Source organism: Dermochelys coriacea, chromosome 3, assembly GCF_009764565.3.
Source record: "Dermochelys coriacea isolate rDerCor1 chromosome 3, rDerCor1.pri.v4, whole genome shotgun sequence".
Taxonomy (NCBI): Eukaryota; Metazoa; Chordata; order Testudines; family Dermochelyidae; genus Dermochelys; species Dermochelys coriacea.
The window spans coordinates 172,278,956-172,299,062 of NC_050070.1; the positions used below are offsets into that span (position 1 = coordinate 172,278,956).

Here is a 20,107-nt window from a genome sequence, read left to right on the forward strand (position 1 = left end):
CTCTGCTGGGCTCTTTGGACTTGTCTGTCTTGTATTGGCATTCAGAAGCAGTGTGGACTCTGTTTGACTCGATTCCCTTTCATATGGGGGTCAGCTGCATCCATGGGCTCTTTGGGAATTCTTAGGCTTGATTCCCCCTTGCTTGAACTCGGATACTCTGCTCGGCTCTTCGGATTGGGCCCTTTCTTGATTGGGTGAGGGGACAAAGGGAAGACTAGTTGTACTCTACCAAATGCCACCCACTTGTGATGTCAAAATGAAATGTCATTCATGATATGGTGTAGATCATCCTTCTCTTTTCTTAGAGCTGATAGCTATGTCCATTTAACTAATGTCTGGAATCTTAGTGCAAATGGTGAAATTATTTTATTTTAATTGGATGCTCTCATGCCTTGTGACTTTGAGGCACCCAGTCTTTCCACCTCCATCTGTCTAGTGCCACATTTCTTGCTCTGTTACAGTCTATTTCCATGGCAGTGGCATCTTTCTCAATTTTTTTTTTGTATGTCATCTGTTGTTCTCCTCTTTTCCATCTTCCATCAGGTGGTCTCCAATCAAGGGCTTGTCTAGCAATACTATTTTTTGATATCCACACAACATGTCCAAACTACTTTTAGCCTTCTTTCTCGAATCATTGTCTCTAGAGTCTGCTGAGCATTCTACCAGTGGACACCAAGTATTCTTCCCAAGCATCTCTGATGGAATGCTTTAAGTTTACTATTGTAGGTTTCTAGTGTTTGCCAAGTTTCAGAAGCGTATAACAATGTGAGTATCACAAAGGCATTGGATAACTTCCTCTTGGTTCCTGTGTGAATCTTCTTATTTTTCCAGATATCTGTCAGTCTTGAAAAGGCTCCCCTTGCCCTCACAGTTCTTATTCCAGTTCCTTATGGAGTCGGCCGTTGGCAGTAATTGTGCTTCCTAAATATGCAAACTAAATAACCATGTTGTATTCTTCACTATCGATTGCATGTGCACTATCATTTCTGACTCCTCTTTCAATGATCATGACTCGTTTTCTTTTATCCAGTGAAAAACCCCTGCAAGGAAGACACACTTAAGTCTGTATATAACTGGTTTATCTTAATTTTAGCTTAATTCAGTAAGTTTCTAAATGTCACATCAGGAAAATTTGGTATGTGGGGCAGGGCACAGAAGGTGACCAAAAACCTTTGTGTAGCCCTGTGGCATGTGCCAACCAATTGCTGCTCTCCCTTGTTGGGAAGCCATTATTGGCTAACCTTTGCACTTCTAAAAGGTACTGGGATTGTATGATGGCTGGCGGGATATGGCTGTTAAAAGGCAGTGCTTGATGGAAGCAGGCCTCTTCATACTTAACTCCCTGATGCTGCAAGATGAGGTCAGGTTTCCTGTTTTCAGTTCATGTTGGGGTGGGACACTTTTGGGCAATTGTAAGGTACAATGATTTGTGTGGGTACCATTTCAGATTTGAAGCAATTGCACAGGTTATGTTGTGTGGGCACAAACTACACAATAGGAACGTTCATATCACAGTCATATTAATTTATGGCTTGTTTTCTACTGGGTCACAACTTTGGTTATGGTGCTTGGGCAGCAGGTTTAGATTCCCCACTTGATGGGGTTAGGGTTATTAGGAAGTGGCAGTTCAGTCTCCCAACGGTGCAGTCTTTGGGAGAGGTGAGGTGCAAATGCCTTTCCTGCAAATTTAAGCATCAGCCTGTTTTGTGACTAGGGGATTGGATAAACTGAGAAATCTGAGCTCTTGTGGTGAGACTTGGGGTTTTCTCATTCAGTATAGGACCTGCACAGGTCCATAGGCCTTAGAGTTGCATAGACTTATCAGGATCTTGGGTTTAAGTGGGACAGTTAGACCTTGGACAGCTAGGCTGCTCTCGATTTAAGCAACAGAAGTATGGAAGGGGGGATAGGTCAGCAACAGATCAAGACAGCTGTTGCCTCTCCTTTCCCTGCTGCCAGGACAGATTCCCCTGAGAATTTACCATTTCTCTTGTTGAAAAGATCTAAAAGATGCGAAAACGAACATTTGTGCCTGTCCTTACTGACTTCTACCATTGATAATCTCTCCTGTCAACCTATTCTAATAAAACTTTACGCAGTAGAAAGAGTTCTGGCTTCATTACAGAGAGAGTGTGCTTGTGTGTGCACTCTCATTGCATGTGTTTATGCAAATATGAAATATGTTTACACAATTATTTTAAATGCAGAGGATTCATGAGTATTTGCTCACCAGTAATTCCTGCTTATATAAAACAAACAAACAAACTTCCATAAAGTAATATTGTTTCACTTGATTAATATTATTCTGGCTTTGCTCTCTGTTTGTTCAGCTGGCAAGGGGACTCTAAACATTTAATTATTTATGTAGTTTCCTTTCCTTTGTGTTCAAAAGAAGTAGATCATTTTGAGATGCATTTGAAAGAGAAGCATAAATCTCATACAGGTGACATTCTAAACTGTTGTAGACCTACACCGGTCATGTAACTCATTTACTAAATTCAGATAAAAGATTTCATTAGCACGGTTCCCTTACTCAAATATTCAGTGTCTCAACTGATGATGCAGAATCTCCGCTTTCCCCCTTCTCCCCCATGCTCCATTGGCTTTTTCAATGCTGTCCATCCCCAGTTAATGTAAAGGGGATCACAAGATGTTTGGAGATGACTAGCAATAAATTAAAATCTCATCAGATAGAGAAACTTTGCTACATTCACATTTAAAATGTGAATTTTGCATATACCAGGTTACAGTGTACAGTAATAGAATTGATTACACTTCATTTTTCATGTGTTAACAACCTCAAAGTATCCATAATGTTGCAGTGTAAAATTGTTTGTCATGAGGTACAGAAAGTCTGCTTTGTGAAGTGTCCTTCATTTATCTGGGTTTGTGAAGAGATTAAATAAGGTCACAATCTCACAAATGAAATATGGGTGCAACAGTCTGCCCAGATGGAGTCAGTTGCAAGATAGTGGCATAAAAGGAGCTGTTGTAAAGTGGCAGATTTTCTATTACTCAGAGAGCTATTATAAAATGTTCCTTCAATGCATCGCTGTCGTTATTTAAAAAAAGAAATATTTTTTTCTCCTCAACTATAAAAAATAAATGGTTTATAATAATAATACTTTGAACTTCTATAGTGCTTTCCACCTGAGAATTTAAAAATGTTTTACAAATGTTACTTAACTCAGTCAGGCTGGTCAGATATTTGTCATCAAAACTGTTTTACAACAGAAAATTGGGTTTTTGACGAAATATACTTTTTCATTAAAAGTGTCTGTGTTCCTTGGAAAACATTGATTTTATTATTATTATTTTTCCTTTTTGGTCAAAATATTTCAGCTGAAAACCAAAATATTATGATTTGGAAATGCAGCTGGTGACTCATTATGAGTTCAGTTGCCTCATGTTCCCCTTCTGCTTGATGGGGCATCTTCCATAATGCCTCATGGGTAGGGACTCCCATAACAAACATCTTTTCTTTCCAAAGAAGGGCCACTGTGGTGCATCATGGGAGATGTAGTCCAATCAGGGAACATGAGCCTGAACTACAACTCCTAGGAGACAAAGAGACAGTATTAACAAAGCAAAATATTTCTGCGTTCAAATTTCTGCTGGAAATCAAAATTTTCAGGGGAAAACCCACCATTTTTCAATCAGGTATAGAACTGAGCCTTATAGAACCTCTGAGGTAGATAAGTAGAAAAACCCTGCTTTACAAAGGTTGCAAAACTGAGGTATTGAAGGGAAGAGTTTGAGGCAGAAAGGCACTGCTCTTTGAGTCTTTGAAAATTTAGCCTGCAGGGTATATCTATCTATACAGGGGAAAAAAGACTCCTGGCACTGCCACGGCTGACTCAGCTGACTCAGGCTTGCAGGGCTCAGGCTGTGGTGCTAAAAATTGCTGTGTAGATGTTCAGGCTCGGGCGAGAGCCCAAGCTCTGGGACCTCCATCTTCATAGGGCCTCAGAGCCCAAGCGTGAATGTCTACACAGGGATTTTTCAGCCCCAGAGCTTAATCCCTGTGAGCCTGAGTCAGTTGACCATGCAAGCCATGGTTTTTTATCCCTGTGTAGACCTATCCTTAGAGTTTGACTTGCACACCAGAGTGGCAGAGCTGGGAATAGAATATAGATCTCATCTTGACTTCCAGTCTTGATCTTTAACCCAATAATACTCATTCTTTTTACCAACACTTCCTCCCACCCCGTGCCCTTTTTGAAAAATACTTGGAAATTGCCATAAATGTGCAGCTTTGCAAGGGTCTTTTGGCAGTAATATACAATTAAGTTTTATAAGCTGTTTTTTGGTGCTATGAATGAATTCAGTTATGAATCTGCCCACTTTGTTCACATTATTTTAGAAGTAAATCTGACAAATAGTCACAATGAGTTAAAGAAGTTGCTTAACCCCAAAATGAAATTCAAAGTTAAGGTTAAAAACTCAGCAGTACAGAACACTTGGGATATACCATTTGCATTGTGGTCTGTAAGTGCAATAAAGGATGAACTGGCAGTGTTAATTGAATTTCTTTGTTTATCTTCTTACTCATTTGGAGATGGGTCATTTTGTGGTGGTGGTCATGAGTTTCTTTTGTGTTTGAAGTGGTGGAATAAAAAAAGAGACAGGGTTAATTCAGAGCATTGAAAAAGGGTCTAATCTTGCTGCTGTTGAAGTCATTGGGAGTTCTCTTCAGGAGGAGGAGGAGGATTATTGGATTCATGGTATTAACGGACATGTTGTGGTAATAAATGAGTGTAAAGATTGAACTGTGCATATTAGCACATCTTAACATTTGCTGCTGTCAGAAACGTGCCTGTTTTCCAGCAGCACTTTTCTGATATATCCCAGCAGCACGGAAATACAACTGTTCAGCATGGATGTGTTTAAATGTTACACTGATTTGGGGTATGAAACATAAGCAAAACTAACAGAATGCTTAAAATCTTTTTTGAGAAGCAAAAATTGTGGTTTAGAGGTCACTTTTTCATGCCTTCCAGAGAGAGTTTTTTTTTTTTTTTTAAGAATCTAAACATCCTGCCTCTTTAGGTTGTTTGGAGAGAGCTTATACAAACATAGAAGAGGAGGTTGCAATAGATGACGTACTGCTGGGGAAAATATTCTATATTGCATAGTCAAATATGAACATGCTCTGAAGAACAAAGGACTTAATTATTGCAGAACAATAACATTTTTTCATGTGAGATGGATCCCTTCCAGCTCTGATTGTTAGGCTGGTTCTCTGTTGCTTAAATAATTTATGAAACTGAAAAGATACTAATGGTTTTTCATGGATCATCGGTTTATGGGCTTAGTTCCAAACAACCTTCTCATAAAGGTTAATTTCGTTAGAACAGTGACACAAATCAAGTGGAGGAAGGAGGCTCAACAGATTGATAACAGGATGCAGAGTCTTAATTCTGCATGGGTACCTCCTTCACTGTAAATCCAATACTGATGGGTTTCCTGCCTTTGTCCCAGGCTCGGAGGTGGTGCACCAGAGCCCCCTTATGACTTTTTATCTTTGTGGCTTCCTAGCTCCCCATAGTGGCGCAACTGGAGAACTTCACTCCTATTCAGAGCCCAGTCTTCAGCCTCTACACTGGAAGGCAGAGGTTCCTCCCTCAGGCCTCTGCATTCCAGGCAAGTTTTTTTTTTTTTGCTGTTTTTTCCCCCTCCGCTCAGCACAGTAGCAGTTCTAGCAGGGAAATTTATTTTTAATTTTTTTCCCCCCAAGGGACTGCAGGACTTGAGGCTAGAGATTCCTCCGGCCAATTGGTTGTCTCCCTCCAGAGCTAGAAGCGGTTGCATTCAGGCTTCCCACGCTGACAGTCAATGAAGTAGTGCTCACAGGAGTTTGAGTGGGTGTTTTGGGTCTTTTTCTGAGGCAGGACCTGGGTCCTTCTGCAGTTGACTGTCCAACAAGGAACTTGTTGTCCAGGAGCAAGGATCGGATCAGGTCAGGAAGGAAGGAAGAAAATGCCTGAGATTTGAGACTTCCCAGGCTGCTACAACAAGATCCTTTTGCCCCAAGGGCTTGTCTGTACTGGGCTTTGTCTGGAAAACAGTCCTATTATTGCTAATACTTGCCCAGCTCCCCCTGCAGGTTGGTCTTCAGTGCAGTGTTGGCTTGAGGTGTAACTCGGAATGCTGCCACAACTTGTGTCCACATTCAAAAGTCTCTAGTTCACTTTGGGTGGTGCTTTAACCTCGAACTAGCTGGCCCGTCGGGGTGTGTGTGTTGAAACTCAAGTGCTGCTGACACTGGAACTAGTAATGCAGTGGAGATGCAGCAGCTGGAGTTACAACAGCTCAGTTGCTAGTCCCATCATTCTGTGTAGTTGAGTGGTAGCAATATGGTCATTAGGTCTAGCTCAAGTGAAGTAATTTGTACTAACTTGAGCTAACTGTTGCAATGAAGACAAGCTCACCAGTGGTGGCAAAAATGGCAGCGCTAGTGCAGGGAAGGAGTTGGTAACAGGACGTCATGTCTTATAGGCCCTGTTTAAGTAGGGTTAGATGAGAGTTTATAAAACCCCAGAGCCCACCTGGAGCCTTGTCTACAGCAATCCCACTATTAGTTCCTCTAGTGGAGCTGTGCCAATGGTAACCATTGCAAGAAATTTGTCATTCCAAGGGCAGGGCTAGTGTAGGCCTTAACACAGTGGTCCCCAAATTGTTGAGCATGACCCCGGCGGGTACAATGGAATGTTTGGGGGGCATGTGTCCGGGCCTGGGCCAGCCCCGATGGGGGGGCGGGGAGGGAGCATCACACTTTCAGCCCCGCTCCTCTCCTAGCCTTGCTCAGCCTCCAGACCCAGCTCCACCCTCGTTGCCTCTCTGTCCCCAGACCAGCTTTGCCCCAAGCTGCAGCTCCACTCTACACCCTGCTCTGCCCCAGCCAGGCTCTGCCTTCATTCCCTCTCCACCCCCAGACCAGCTCCAACCCCAGCCGCAGCTCCACTCTGCCTCCTGCTCCACCTTCAGCCCAAGCTCCACTGCTGAGGAAGCCTTGACTGTACAGTAATGGGTTGGGTGGCGGGTAGTGTGGACAGATTCTGTTTCTGGTATGGGCAGAGTACCACACCCCTAATATGTTGTATTTCCTAAAATCAGTGCCCATTCCCCATCTTGCTTATTTTCATGATGACCCACAGCTTCTTTGGATCTCTTCCTTCAAAGATTGAACACAGATGCTAGCCTAGGACTGGCTCTGAAACTTCAGGTTAGGTTATCTAAATAGGATTAAAATATCAAGATGAAATGGTCTACACAGGCATTGTCTATATTCAGAATAATTATGGGTAGATGGTTAAAATGAATTTATAATTTGTGTATTTTTAAAATCTATTTATGGCAACAAGTTATCTCTGTTTAGCTGACAGCTGCTACACAAAAGTAACCTTTTTTTTCAGGAGGATGCTGTGTTTGCCTACCATGTGCTTTTAGTGTATGTTCGGTCTGCACATAAACCCCAAACAAACTTGCTGCATCTCACCCCCCACCCCCCCCAAAAAAAACAGCCTTAAGCAGACAAGATGCTTACCATTATGTAAGAATGTAAAGTTATTTCTGACATGGCAGGGAGAGAGAACTGTGACCTAGCACTAACTACATTCCTTCACAGGGCAAGTTCAAGTGCTTCTCTTCCTTCTTTCAATCCCTCTCCTGCAGAGGAGGATACTGAGGAGATAAAAATTCAGTGGTCCCCAGAGCTCTGAATAGGCTGTGTGCTTTCTTCCTTTCTAATGGAAAGGGGGAGAGAGGAATGTAAAGCAGTTAAAAGTGAACAGCTAAGTCAAACAAAAACAACAAAAGGCTTTTTACTGCTCCTTCATAATAGATACAGATGGGGTTTTTTGAAGCAGGTTTTCTGCCTTAACCCCCTCCCCCCACACACGCTGGAAGGTATTGAGGCCCCGATTTTACTACTTGTCTCTCCTCTGCTACTCCCACATCCCATTCTTCTTGTAGTACTATTTTACTTTGGCACTCTTTTTGGAAGACTGTGAACATGATATGACAGGACAATGAAATGTGAGCTGCAGATCTTCCAGACCCCAAGTGTGGAAAAGGGTATGTTGAGTAAGACCCCACAGATCAGATGATGGTCTCTTGTGACATCCTGCTGCTTGTCCACCAAAGGTTGCCAGAGTCCTCCAAGGAAAAGTGATGTGTCAGGAGCTAATCAATCTGATGAAGAAAATAAGAAAATAAACTTTTAAATATAAGAAGTGTTTAGGCTGTCAGTATACATCATAAAGAAACTATAAAGAGCAAAAGCAAAAGTTTATTTGCTTTGCAATCTACCTTTAACATTAAGAGCTGATCAAATCAGACTTGGCTATGCAAAGCAAGAGCATTTTCCTCCTCTCCTGGCCCAGGATCATCGTATTACCTTAGGTTTCAGAGTAGCAGCCGTGTTAGTCTGTATTCGCAAAAAGAAAAGGAGTACTTGTGGCATCTTAGAGACTAACAAATTTATTAGAGCATAAGCTTTCGTGAGCTACAGCTCACTTCATCGGATGCATGTGGTGGAAAAAAACAGAGGAGAGATTTATATACACACACAGAGAACATAGCCTAAGAGTGGCTATCCTTCAACAAAAAAGCTTCAAAAACAGACTCCAACGAGAGACTGCTGAATTGGAATTAATTTGCAAACTGGATACAATTAACTTAGGCTTGAATAGAGACTGGGAATGGATGAGTCATTACACAAAGTAAAACTATTTCCCCATGTTATTTCTCCCCCCCCCACCCCCCCCCACTGTTCCTCTGATATTCTTGTTAACTTCTGGAATTAGCCTACCTTGCTTGTCACCATGAAAGGTTTTCCTCCTCCCCCCCTCCCCCCCCCCCCCCCCCCCGCTGCTGGTGATGGCTTATCTTAAGTGATCACTCTCCTTACAGTATGTATGATAAACCCATTGTTTCATGTTCTCTGTGTGTGTATATAAATCTCTCCTCTGTTTTTTCCACCAAATGCATCCGATGAAGTGAGCTGTAGCTCACGAAAGCTTATGCTCTAATAAATTTGTTAGTCTCTAAGGTGCCACAAGTACTCCTTTGCTTTTTGCGTATTACCTTAGAATCTGACACCATTGCGCCACTGAGTGTCTATAAACACATTTCCAAGACATGCATTATACCATATAATTATTGAATTAGGATGAGGAGACGAGCTTGGTTCCAAGGTAGGATGGAGCATCATTCACAAATGGGAAAAACTGAACATTTTTGAAAAGTAGTCACCACAAGAGATAATTGGGTACAAAAAGAGGGTTTCTTGTTTGTGAGAAAAGGGTGAGAAAAAAATGAAAATTGTTTTAGTGGGGGAGGGGATGGAAATTAAGACATAGTCCTGTCAGTCAAACACAAAACTAAATGCAAACAAAGGCTAAGTCACAGGTAAGAAGTAAGGTGGGAGACAAGTGGGCAACTATTTCTTGTTTCCCACCTCCTTCACTATCCTCTGCAAGGGCTGTCACGCAGAGGAGGATTCCCAGGCATACATGAAGCTTGGAGATCTCCAGCCCTCCCTTACTCTTCCTTACTAAGAGAGATCTATAAATCCAGGCGCCATGGCTAGTTCTTCAGGGCCTATGTATCCTCCTGGTTCTATCACATCTGGGACTAGTTCTCTACTCTGCCCAGTTCAGTCAGGTTCCTAAGAGACCACTGGCCCTTCTTATATTCTTCCCTGTCCTCTGAAAGGATGTTTTCTCACAGCCCTCTCCTTTGAGGTAGACCTTTAGAAGAGGTTGATGTCATCTTGCCCCTGTCAGACCCATCTGTTCCTCCAGTGAAAATTTAGAGAGAGATCTTCAGACTAATGTGGTACCTAGAGTCTCTCAGATCCTTATGTTTTCTCCAATGGAAACAATGCCCAGATGGATGATGCTGATCTCCCTATTTTCCTCCATTGGGGTCCTCAAAATTCATTATTTTTGCCGACCTATTAACAAAAAGGTGGAGCCAAGCTGAGCCTCTCTGGATGCCTCCAAGAAACTTGTATAAACTTGACTTGTCCTACTGTGATCTGTAGCTCAGCTGTGGCCTTGCATTCCAAAGAACTCCATCTGCCTCTTAGAGGCGAATATCTCTCTTGAAGATGCCCAGAATGTGAAGCAGAGGGAGTAATTAAATCTCTTGAGTTGAGGGACTTCCTAAGGCAAACTACACCCGTTTTTCTCTTTTGAAGGCCCTTGTAAAAGGGGAGAGAGCTTTATGGATACCTTTTATCCTATTGGATCATTGTGCATCTAACTAACATTGCCTCCTTCTCTGAGCTCACTCCTCTCTCATCACAGTTAAGGACATCTGCTCTGATGGAGAGATCAGTGGAAGCTAGCTGGAGCACCAGAATTTGGCATGATGTGCACACTTTCTCCAAATATGACCACCTAGACTTGATCTCATCAGCAGATGGTCTTTTAAACTATTGCATGCAAGAGTCCTTTTTCAGAACCTTACGGTTGCTGTTCCTGATAGAATTTTTTAAAACATTGTAAAGAAGATTACTTTCTGACCAAGCATTGTGTGCTAAGGCTTTAAATGGCTGAAATATATATGCTTATAGTAGAAGCTCTGGCATGTGAGAATGTGATTGCCTAAAAATGAAGGGTGAAAGCCTTATGGTTCCTTTTCCCTGGCAAGTCCCCTTTAACAATAGTTACTACCTCATTTCCACCAAATGCATCTGATGAAGTGAGCTGTAGCTCACGAAAGCTTATGCTCAAATAAATTTGTTAATCTCTAAGGTGCCACAAGTACTCCTTTTCTTTTTACTTTAGGAGCTGTGAACCTTCTGAGCACATTCTTTCATGAGCAGATTAGAATGTCTGACACCAACCAATAAGCTCAGATTTTCCTAATCATGTGCACACAACAATCCATGCACTTGCATGTACAGTTGCTGTAAATGCAGTAGTGGTGATTGTGCATGCAGATTGGCTGATAGATGTCAGTTAGTTTGTGCAATTGCTTGCAACATGGTTAAAACTTGTGGGTACGATTATCAAAATCTGGATCTGTATTAATAAATTTGCAAACCACTTCTGGGTGCACCCTTCATTAGGAAGCTGTCTGAGCCTTCCACACACAATTACTGTTTTTAATAGCTTCAAGTAAACTATCAGAAAAATTAGATTAAATCAAATCTGGAAACTACAGATTGTTGTGCAAAAAATTGTTGAAGACCTGGAGTGGGGAAAGAGTAGGAAGAGACATCAGCAACTCTGGAGGCCTGGCAGGGTTCAGTTAAATTTAAAATAACAGCTAGTTTTGATTTACTTTGTTTAGCTTTTGACTAGGAGGAAAAGGAAGTGGGTCACACTAGGAGACAAGTCCTACATCCTGCATAACAACTTCTTGTAATTTTTTACTTATCCTTTCTCTGAGTCACCACATTAAAAAAAAATCATGAAAAGTACTTCACTTTGTCCAAAATATTTAACACTGGCTTGTGTTAAAACAGCGAATTCTAGACTAGATAACTTGTGCATGGAGGTATGTATTGCTGGTCTTTTGTGACTTTTTTTTAAACACTAAAACTGGCTTATCTGCAAGTTGCTATACTTAGGTTATTCCAACTAGAGGGGAGACAATGTCCAGCCATTCAAAAGGAGCAAGGTGTCAAAGCTGCATCCTCTATTGGCTTTAATAGACCATAAGGACATTGTGTAAATATAATCTCTGCCTGCTCGATGACTCATGGTGGTGTAGGGCATTAAAACTTTTGAACCCGGAACAACTCTTATAAATATCTTTTCTTGTTCTCGGTTACTAAAACTGAGTCATATTTCACATTGGATGTTCTTTAATGTGTCTCTGCTCTGAGCCTGTATGCACTGTAAAATGCACTGTAAAATTATTGGCAGACCAGATTATAATACAGTTGTTCAAAGACATGGTTTAAAAAAACCCAGTACAGTCTTGTCTTGCACATTGGGTTTCACTATGCATTTTTAACTGTGACCCAAAGCATCATCTTCAATATGGAAAGATCCTTAGGTGAACAAATGAATTGTGTAGCCATGTCTTTGTTATGCGGTTGTTTACTCCTCCTAGCTCTTCCACCAGTGAGGAGGTGAGCAAGCTCTATCATGGGACAGTAATACTTGTATTTGAGGCAAAGGATGGGATAAAAAATTATACCTTTATATGTTGTAAGTGACATTAAGGATTTCTTATTTGTTCCATAATTTTTCCATTAAGGGCTGTATATTATTCCCTTATTGCTGCCCCATGTTAAATATGCCTATTTCACACCTTGCTAATCTCACCCCACAGGAGTAAGTGTGCATGGCTTCTGGGGCTTTTTAGAATAGGAGCCCATAGACCCTTTTTGCTGGCTCTGCGAGTTTGAGGTGGCTCTTTCCAATCTGCCCTCTGTCATGAGGGAGGCCCTGTTCTGTACCGTCTTTGCACAGCTGGTGGCTTGCATTTCAGACCTGCGCCTCAAGTTTGAGGTGACTCAACTTTTATCTCTTCAAATACAGAAAAAGCCAAATAATGCACATTATGAAAGGATATATTGAATGCAAAGTTTAACATTTGTGTTTGGCATAGAATTGAGAAACAAAATATTAAAGAAATCCTTCTTTCCCTGCAGCAGAAAAGTATAGCATAACATGACTTTGTGCCTGAAATAACATTCTGTACTGCTGGTTTGTCAGTCATTATCTGATAAATTACTAGTCTGATAGATTCTGCTGAGAATTGGAAGTTTGACTCTGTATGTGCTGTAATTTATAAGTATACTGTATCCTTTGGTAATACATTTACTTAGGGCAGGGGAAAACCTCCACAGAAGCTGAGTTTCAGTGAAATTGGGCATAATATAATAATGTTGCCATGGCTCATCTGGAAGAGTGTAAAAAAGCAAAAACTATCTTTTTTGACTCTTAAAAGGAATATTTCTGGCACCCTGCATTGTGGCTTAGACATGCAGTGCCTTCTAACAGTGGTGGGAATCGTACAACACAATCTGCTGGGCCGAGGATCAGACATATAGTCATTATTCAATAAGTGCATGGCCTTGGATTATTCAAGTAACTTTCCCACACATATGAACACAAGAAATTAGCGCAAACAAATATGCAGTTCAGTTTAAGCACTTGTGCCCCAACTGACAGTGCACACTCTTAGTTTTCTGCATCTTGTTTACAATATTGTTTTAAACTTCTGTGTCTTAATAAAGGCCACATTAGAATTTTAATGCCAAGTGCGTTTTTAAAAAAATTACTTAGAATGCACCCTGGTAAAGTTCTGATTACTTTACAATATAATAAACACAAAAACCCTTTTGGATGCAATTAATTGCAGTTTTAATTTCACTAGAGCACTTGTTTGCAAAGAGATTCAAAAACGATATGGTTCATGCTCCTGTACAATAACACTCTAGCTTTCTGTTTGCAAATGATATGACCAGTGCACCTTGGAACAATCAATATGACCTATGTAGAATGACAAGTTTTATGTAAAGGTGATATTGTTCTCATGCAAGCATTCTGGAAAGCAAAATAAAGTGCCTTGGATGAAAGCTATGATCTGAATGGCTGAATCTAAGTAAATCTCTCTCAATGGAGGTACAAGTAAAGACTATGTAAAATCTTTTTTCCCCCTCAGTCACTAGCAGTCTTGCTAACTTTCACAATTTTATTGTGAGTTTTGCAATACTGTGTTGTTTTCTTAAAGCCCCAGCTCCTGGAGCCATTCATAAGAACTCATAAGAGAATCTCACCTTTTGTTTGAAAAAGAGCAAGTTTCCAGCTATCAAAGTTTGCAGAGAAAAGCTTGAAAATGTGACTTGAAATATAACCTATAGGCTCAAAATCAAAGGGCAAACAAAATCCCTCAATTAAAAAAAACAATTTTAAACCAAGTCTCATGGTTTAGGGAACTTGACTCAAGAATTTGAACACTTAGGTTTAGGAATACTGACTATACTACTCAACGAAAGGTATGTAAAGGATTTTTAAAAATACTGTATTAGTAAAAGAAAAATTCCAACTTTTCAAACATTTTACATTTTGTAGGATACCAGATATTCTTCCTTTCCCCTATATGTGCTCAGATGGCTAGTTTTGGCCCCATTCCTGCAATCAGAGCCTTGCAAACAAATTTCCATACCCATGTGGCAGCATCACTGATTCTAGTGGGGCTTTGCTTGGGCCTGGAGGTCTTTCTACATTTGGATCTGGATGCAGAGTTGGATCTTAAGTATTGAAAAAGATAATGTAAAAGGCACACTTTTGTCAGTTTGAAAGGAAATAATCTGTTTTCTTCCCCTGCTGTTTAAAAAACAACCAACCAAAAAAACCCAACAACCCTACCCCAAAAAGCAGAAGATTCATCAAAGTGAAATATATTTAATTAAACAACAATGTGAATTCAATCCATACTGATTGGAAACATAGCTTCTACTGTGCCTCTTATCTTTTGTTAAATCAATAGAGCACTGCTGAGCAAACTGCTGTGTTTCACTGTGCTCTCTTGCTTGTGCCACTTAAATTAGGCCACAAAGAAACCCAAAAGTAATGGAACATTTTTTAAAAAAATCTGAAAAAAATAATGTGGTTGAGGAGTTTGTTTACATTATTCAGTAACATGAAGGATAGTATCTCTTTGTCACAGAGTCACTGGGCGATGCTCTGGAACCACTCCATACGAAGCCAGTCAGGACTCTGTGGGAGCCTCCTTTCTCTGAGCAGACTGTCTCCAGGGCAAGAAACTTACACGACTTTGGCCTTTCTGGGGCTGACCTTGGAGTATTCAGCATAACCTGCCCCACTGTGCACTTCCCACAGCAAGTCCGCACAGGCCGGGCTCCTGCGGAAGCCAGTGGGCCCTGCACTCCAATTCTGCAGTCAGACATTACTCTCAGCCAGCATAAAACAGAAGGTTTATTAGACAACAGGAACACAGTCCAAAACAGAGTGGAGCTTGTAGGTACAGAAAAAGGACCCCTAAGTCAGGCCCATCTTGGGACATGGAGGCCAGACCCCGGTCTGGGCCTCCCTCTTTCCCCAGCCAGCTCCAAACTGAAACTCTTTCCCCAGCCAGCTCGTCCTCTCACCTTTGTCTCTTTCCCGGGCCAGGAGGCCACCTGATCTCTTTGTTCTCCAACACCTTCAGCTGGCTCCTTTGCAGAGGAGGGGGCCATGTTATCGGTTGCCAGGAGACAAAGTGTCAGTTACTCTCTGTGGAGACAGCATCGCACTGGCCCTCTAAGGCTCTGCAACAATCACCCAGTTTATCCCACCACCTAGATACTTAAGAACTGCATAGGGGAAACTGAGGCACTCACAGTATTCAGAAAGAACTGTAAGAACATTCCCACTTAGTCACACTTTTCAAGCCTTGATGTGGGACCACATCCCTCAGGGCTCCCTCCCTAGAGACTTTTTGCCTCTCCGGGCCTTTGTGGCCCCAAAAGAGTACAGTTGGGCCACCAAAAGAGTACAGTTCCCCTTCTGGGGTGCATCAAAGTCCAGGCTACTTTCCTGGTGGCTGGTGGGGGATACCCGGGCCTGCTCTCTACTGTGGGTCTGAGCCCAGGTACCCTATAGATAGTAGCCATTCCCATGTCCCTTTAAATAAACTGCATTGCTCCTACAATTCCCTCAGCCACTTCCCCGAGGCTCCAGGACATTCTTCACCTTTACCTTAGGGTCTTGTCCTGGTGGAATCCTAGCAGCAAGCCCAGAGCATCATCTACTCTCCTCCAGGTCTAGCAAGAGACTAATCTCAATCTGACCCTGCAGCTCTTCTTATACTAGCTGGCTAGGCTCTGATTGGCTGCTTCCCCCACAGCTGCTCTAAGCAGCTTTGAGGACCACTTCTACCCTTTTCTGGGGCTGGAAGGCCTCCAGCCAGGGGCCTGTGGACCTAGTCCACCCCATCACAGTCTTCCTGTATTAATGATAAATATAAGAATTACCAATATTTTAGTATTGCTTCTGTGTAATAGATATGTCTTTATATTAGTATTAGAAAATTACAAATTATGCTTAATAGCCATTCTTTTTTACCTTAATAGTGGTTGCCTGTGATATTAAGAACCTGACCGCAAAACCTTACTGTTATCAAAAACAACTAATTATGCACTGTAAAGTGTGTTCAAACAGCAAGTTTTGTATAACCTACTAACATGGTTATACTAAAACAACATTATGAAGAGACTGCTGTATACAAAAAGATGTTTGGTATTTACTGTTTTGAGGTAAGACTGCAACAGGGTTAAGAATAAAAGAATAGGTTACCATAATCTTGGGGTGAAATCTTGCCTCTATTGAAGTTAATGGGAGCTTTTCCATTGATTTCAGTAGATCCAGGATTTTGTCATTAGTGTTTAATGCTAGCAGTGCCCTCTATGTTCCCCATTCCACAGCTGTAGAACCTACTTCCTACTATAAATGGTGGAACAGAATCCAAGATTGTTTTTACCCATTAATCTTCAAATATGAATCTACTGTAAACAATATGGAATGCAGTTGTCTTGAGTTCTGAGTCCCCAAAACAACATCTGTTGCAGGTCCACCTGTCCCTATTCATTACAACAGTGTATTAGCTCTGTAACCTAATTTCAACATTAGCTGTTTCATTGAAGATCTAGAAAGCAGAGTGGTACCTTAGAAGGTTTATCTGCCCGCATAAGTGAAAACTTCCTCAGGAACTCATTAATGTGTGCCAGGGTGGCTGGCTTCATGTAGCCCCAGGATCAGGGAGGCAGAATGATAGTGGAATGCTATCTAATGTCCCCCTGCCCTGTCATTGCAGCATCAGATAAGTTACCTGAGGGTGCCAGGGAAGAATTTAAGGCAGAGGGACGTCTAGTTCTAGGCCATCACAAACAGTCAGGACTTGATGTGGCGGACATCTCATCTAGGATTATGGCCTTAGCTGTAACAATGAGGAGGGGGCTTCTTGGTTGCAGAAGTCTGGCATTGCTCCAGACATGCAGAAGACTTACCATTTTCTGAAAAGGCGGATGAGACTTTTCATTCTTTTAAGGATTCCAGGGCCGTGTACGGTCCTTAGGGGCTTATACCCAGTCAGTTAAAAGGTGCCGTTTTGGCCAGAGGTCCCCAAAGTGTGCGGTGTGCCTCCCTAGGGGGGGCGTGGAGAAACATCTGGGGGGGTGCATGGGGCCCAGGCCAGCTCGGACAGGGACAGGGAGGGAGTGCCACCCAGCCCCTCCCTGCCCCCAGCTCTGCTCCAGCCCCAGCCACGTCCCCAGCTCTGGGCCTCGTGCCTGGCCCCCATTCCCTGCTTCCCGGCCCCAGACCCACCCCCAGCTGCAGCCTCAGCCTTGGCCCCCTTACCTCTGTCTGCATCCCTCTCACCTCAGCCACCGCCCTGCTCCTGGCCCTGGGAGGGGTCAGAGGGGATGCAGAGTGGGGGTGGGGGGGGATGCAACCTTAAAAGTTTGGGGGTCACTGCATTATGGAGGTCAGCAACAACAGCAGTTCCATCAGTTCTCCCAACAGTATTTCAGATAGCCTCCTTACTTTGCAAGGCAACAGAACTTCTTTAAGAGAACACACAAGACTTACAGGAGAAAACACTCTAGTTACAACTTTTACCAGCCAGCTTATCCTTCATCAGCTGCTGTCAAGCAGTCAATTTGACTATCCCCTTGAGGGCAGCACGTCAGTCGTTAACCTTCAGGCCATTTCCCTTCTGTTTGGGGACAGGCTGTCCCACTTCCATAATGTCTGAGGTTCAATAATCTCATACAAGTGGGTCCTAAACACTGAGAGTTTGGTTTATACCATACAATTCTTATGTATTCCCTCTTCCAAGCCCTCCCCCCCCACCCTGTCTCCTTTTTCAGGGACCACTGTCGGGAGTCACTGCTCTTTTAGCAGGTCCAAACTATGCAGACTTCGGGAGCTGTAGAGGAAATTTCCCTGCAGTATCTGGGAAAGGAGTTCTGGCAAGGGTGAGACCTATTTTCAATATCTGGGGTCTCAACAAATCCATGAAATATTTGAGATTCTGCATGGTCATCCTAGCTTCAAATTCTTACTGCTTTCAATAACAATAATTGGTTTGCTGCACTTGATCTCCAGATGCTTACTTCCAATGTGGCAATTTTCCCAAGCCACAGGAAGTTTCTGAGATTCCTAGTTGCTGTGGTCAAAGTTATCAGTACACAGTTCTCCTTTCTGGCCTTCATCAGTCCTACGTGTCTTTAGTAAGGCAATGGCAGTGGTAGCAGCCTATCTCAGAAAGAAGAAAATTCACCTCTTCCCATCCTTGGTTAGTGAGAGGCAGATTCAAAAAATGAATCTTCAGTAATGTCCATTTCACACTGGACTGCTTTGGTCGACTAGGGTTGAAATGAACAAAACAAAGTCAAAAGATTCCACTCAAAAAAATTGACTTATTGGAGCCCTACTAGACTCCTCTGAATTTGAGGGCCTTTCTGCCATGTGAGTGATTCCAGTTTGATACCTGTCCAGATCTCCAGTCTCAGCCTTCATTTATTCCTGAAGTTAGTAGGCCATATGGCTGCATGCACTTATGCTCAAATAAATTGTTAGTCTCTAATGTGCCACAAGTACTCCTTTTCTTTTTGCGAATACAGACTAACACGGCTGCTACTCTGAAACCTGTCATGGTGAGACTGCATCTTTGTCCTCTTCAGTTATGTTTGAAGTTGGTCTGTCACCTGAGTTTCCACTGATTGGACAAACTGGTCCAAATATCTCCTGAGATACTGATCTCTCTACAGTGGTGTGTGGAGCAGAACAAATTTACATCAGAGTATTCCCTTCTTCCGTTCTTTACTGACCAGGACTGTAGTCACCAATGCATCCACAATAGTTGGGGGAACACATTAGGGACTTTAATGTTTCTGAGTTTGTGGTCAGAGCAGGAAGCGTCTTTTTATATCAGTGTTTGGGGCTTTGAGCCACTTATGATGAAGTGTCATGCCTTTTAGTATCAGATTGGAGCAGAGGTGCACAAACTAACTGAAAATACCATGGCAACATACTATATGAACAAGCAAGGGGGGAGCTCACTTCAACCAGTTTTTCCAAGAAGCAATAGACTTAAAAGTGGCCATTCTTCAACAAAAATCTTCAAAACAGACTTCAACGAGAAACTGCAGAACTGGAATTTATTTGCAAACTGACACCATCAATTAGGTCTGAATAAAGACTGGGAGTGGCTGGGGTTACTACAAAAAGTAATTTCCCTCTGTTGATATTCACCCCTTCTTGTCAACTGTTGGGAATGGCCACAATCCACCCTAACTTAATTGGCCTCGTTAGCACTGAACCCCTCTCTCCCGCTTGATAAGGCAACTCCCATCTTTCATGTGCTGTATATTTTTACCTGCCTCCTGTATTTTTCACATCCATGCATCTGATGAAGTGGGTTATAGTCCACAAAAGCTTATGCCCAAATAAATTTGTTAATGTCTAAGGTGCCACAAGGACTCCTCGTTGTTTTGCTGAATACAGACTAACATGGCTACTGCTCTGAAACCTATCATATCCATAGTGGCACACTTATCAGGTTGTCAAATCAGTTAGCTGACCATCTCAGAAGCACTTTGTTCAAGAACTATTTTCAGGGAATGAAGCATCCCCTTCATTGACCCATTTATAATGAAGGACAACAAAAAGTGCTATCAATTTTGTTCTTGACTGGAACTCAGTCCAGGATCTTTACTAATTGCCTTCCATCTGAATTGGGATCAGCCCTGATGTGTGCCTTTCCCCCTATTCCTGTCATCACTCAGGTTCTTCTGAGACTGAAGTTGGAGCATGCCAAACTAATGATGGTTGCGCCAGCTTGGTCAAAACAATGTGGGTTCTGAGTTTGTCTGTTTGACCTCCCAGATCTCTCTTTGCTTCAGAACCTGCTGACTCAACAACACCATGGCTAGATTGTTCATCCTGCCCTGAGCAGTTTGCACCTTACAGCTTGGATGGTACATGGTTAGATGAAGAGGAAGGGCAATGTTCAGAAGCAGCCCAGGTAGTAATTATTAGTAGAAAACCATCTACTTCTATTAGGACCATTTATTTAGAAAGTGGAAGCATTTTTTGGTGTGGTCGATATCCAGGAGAATTCGGCTCATGTT

General features: G+C 42.3%; 1 protein-coding gene and 1 long non-coding RNA gene across 2 annotated transcripts in view; one reads left to right on the forward strand and one right to left on the reverse strand.

Annotated features, from left to right (window-relative positions):
* EML4 (EMAP like 4) overlaps window positions 1–20,107 on the forward strand; it is a 253,146-nt gene that overhangs the window by 72,111 nt on the left and 160,928 nt on the right.
* LOC122459523 lies at window positions 7,556–15,739 on the reverse strand. Its single transcript, XR_006280282.1, has 2 exons — window positions 15,672–15,739; window positions 7,556–8,193 (listed from the first exon to the last, which is right to left on the reverse strand). It is a non-coding gene; the product is annotated as an uncharacterized LOC122459523 (long non-coding RNA).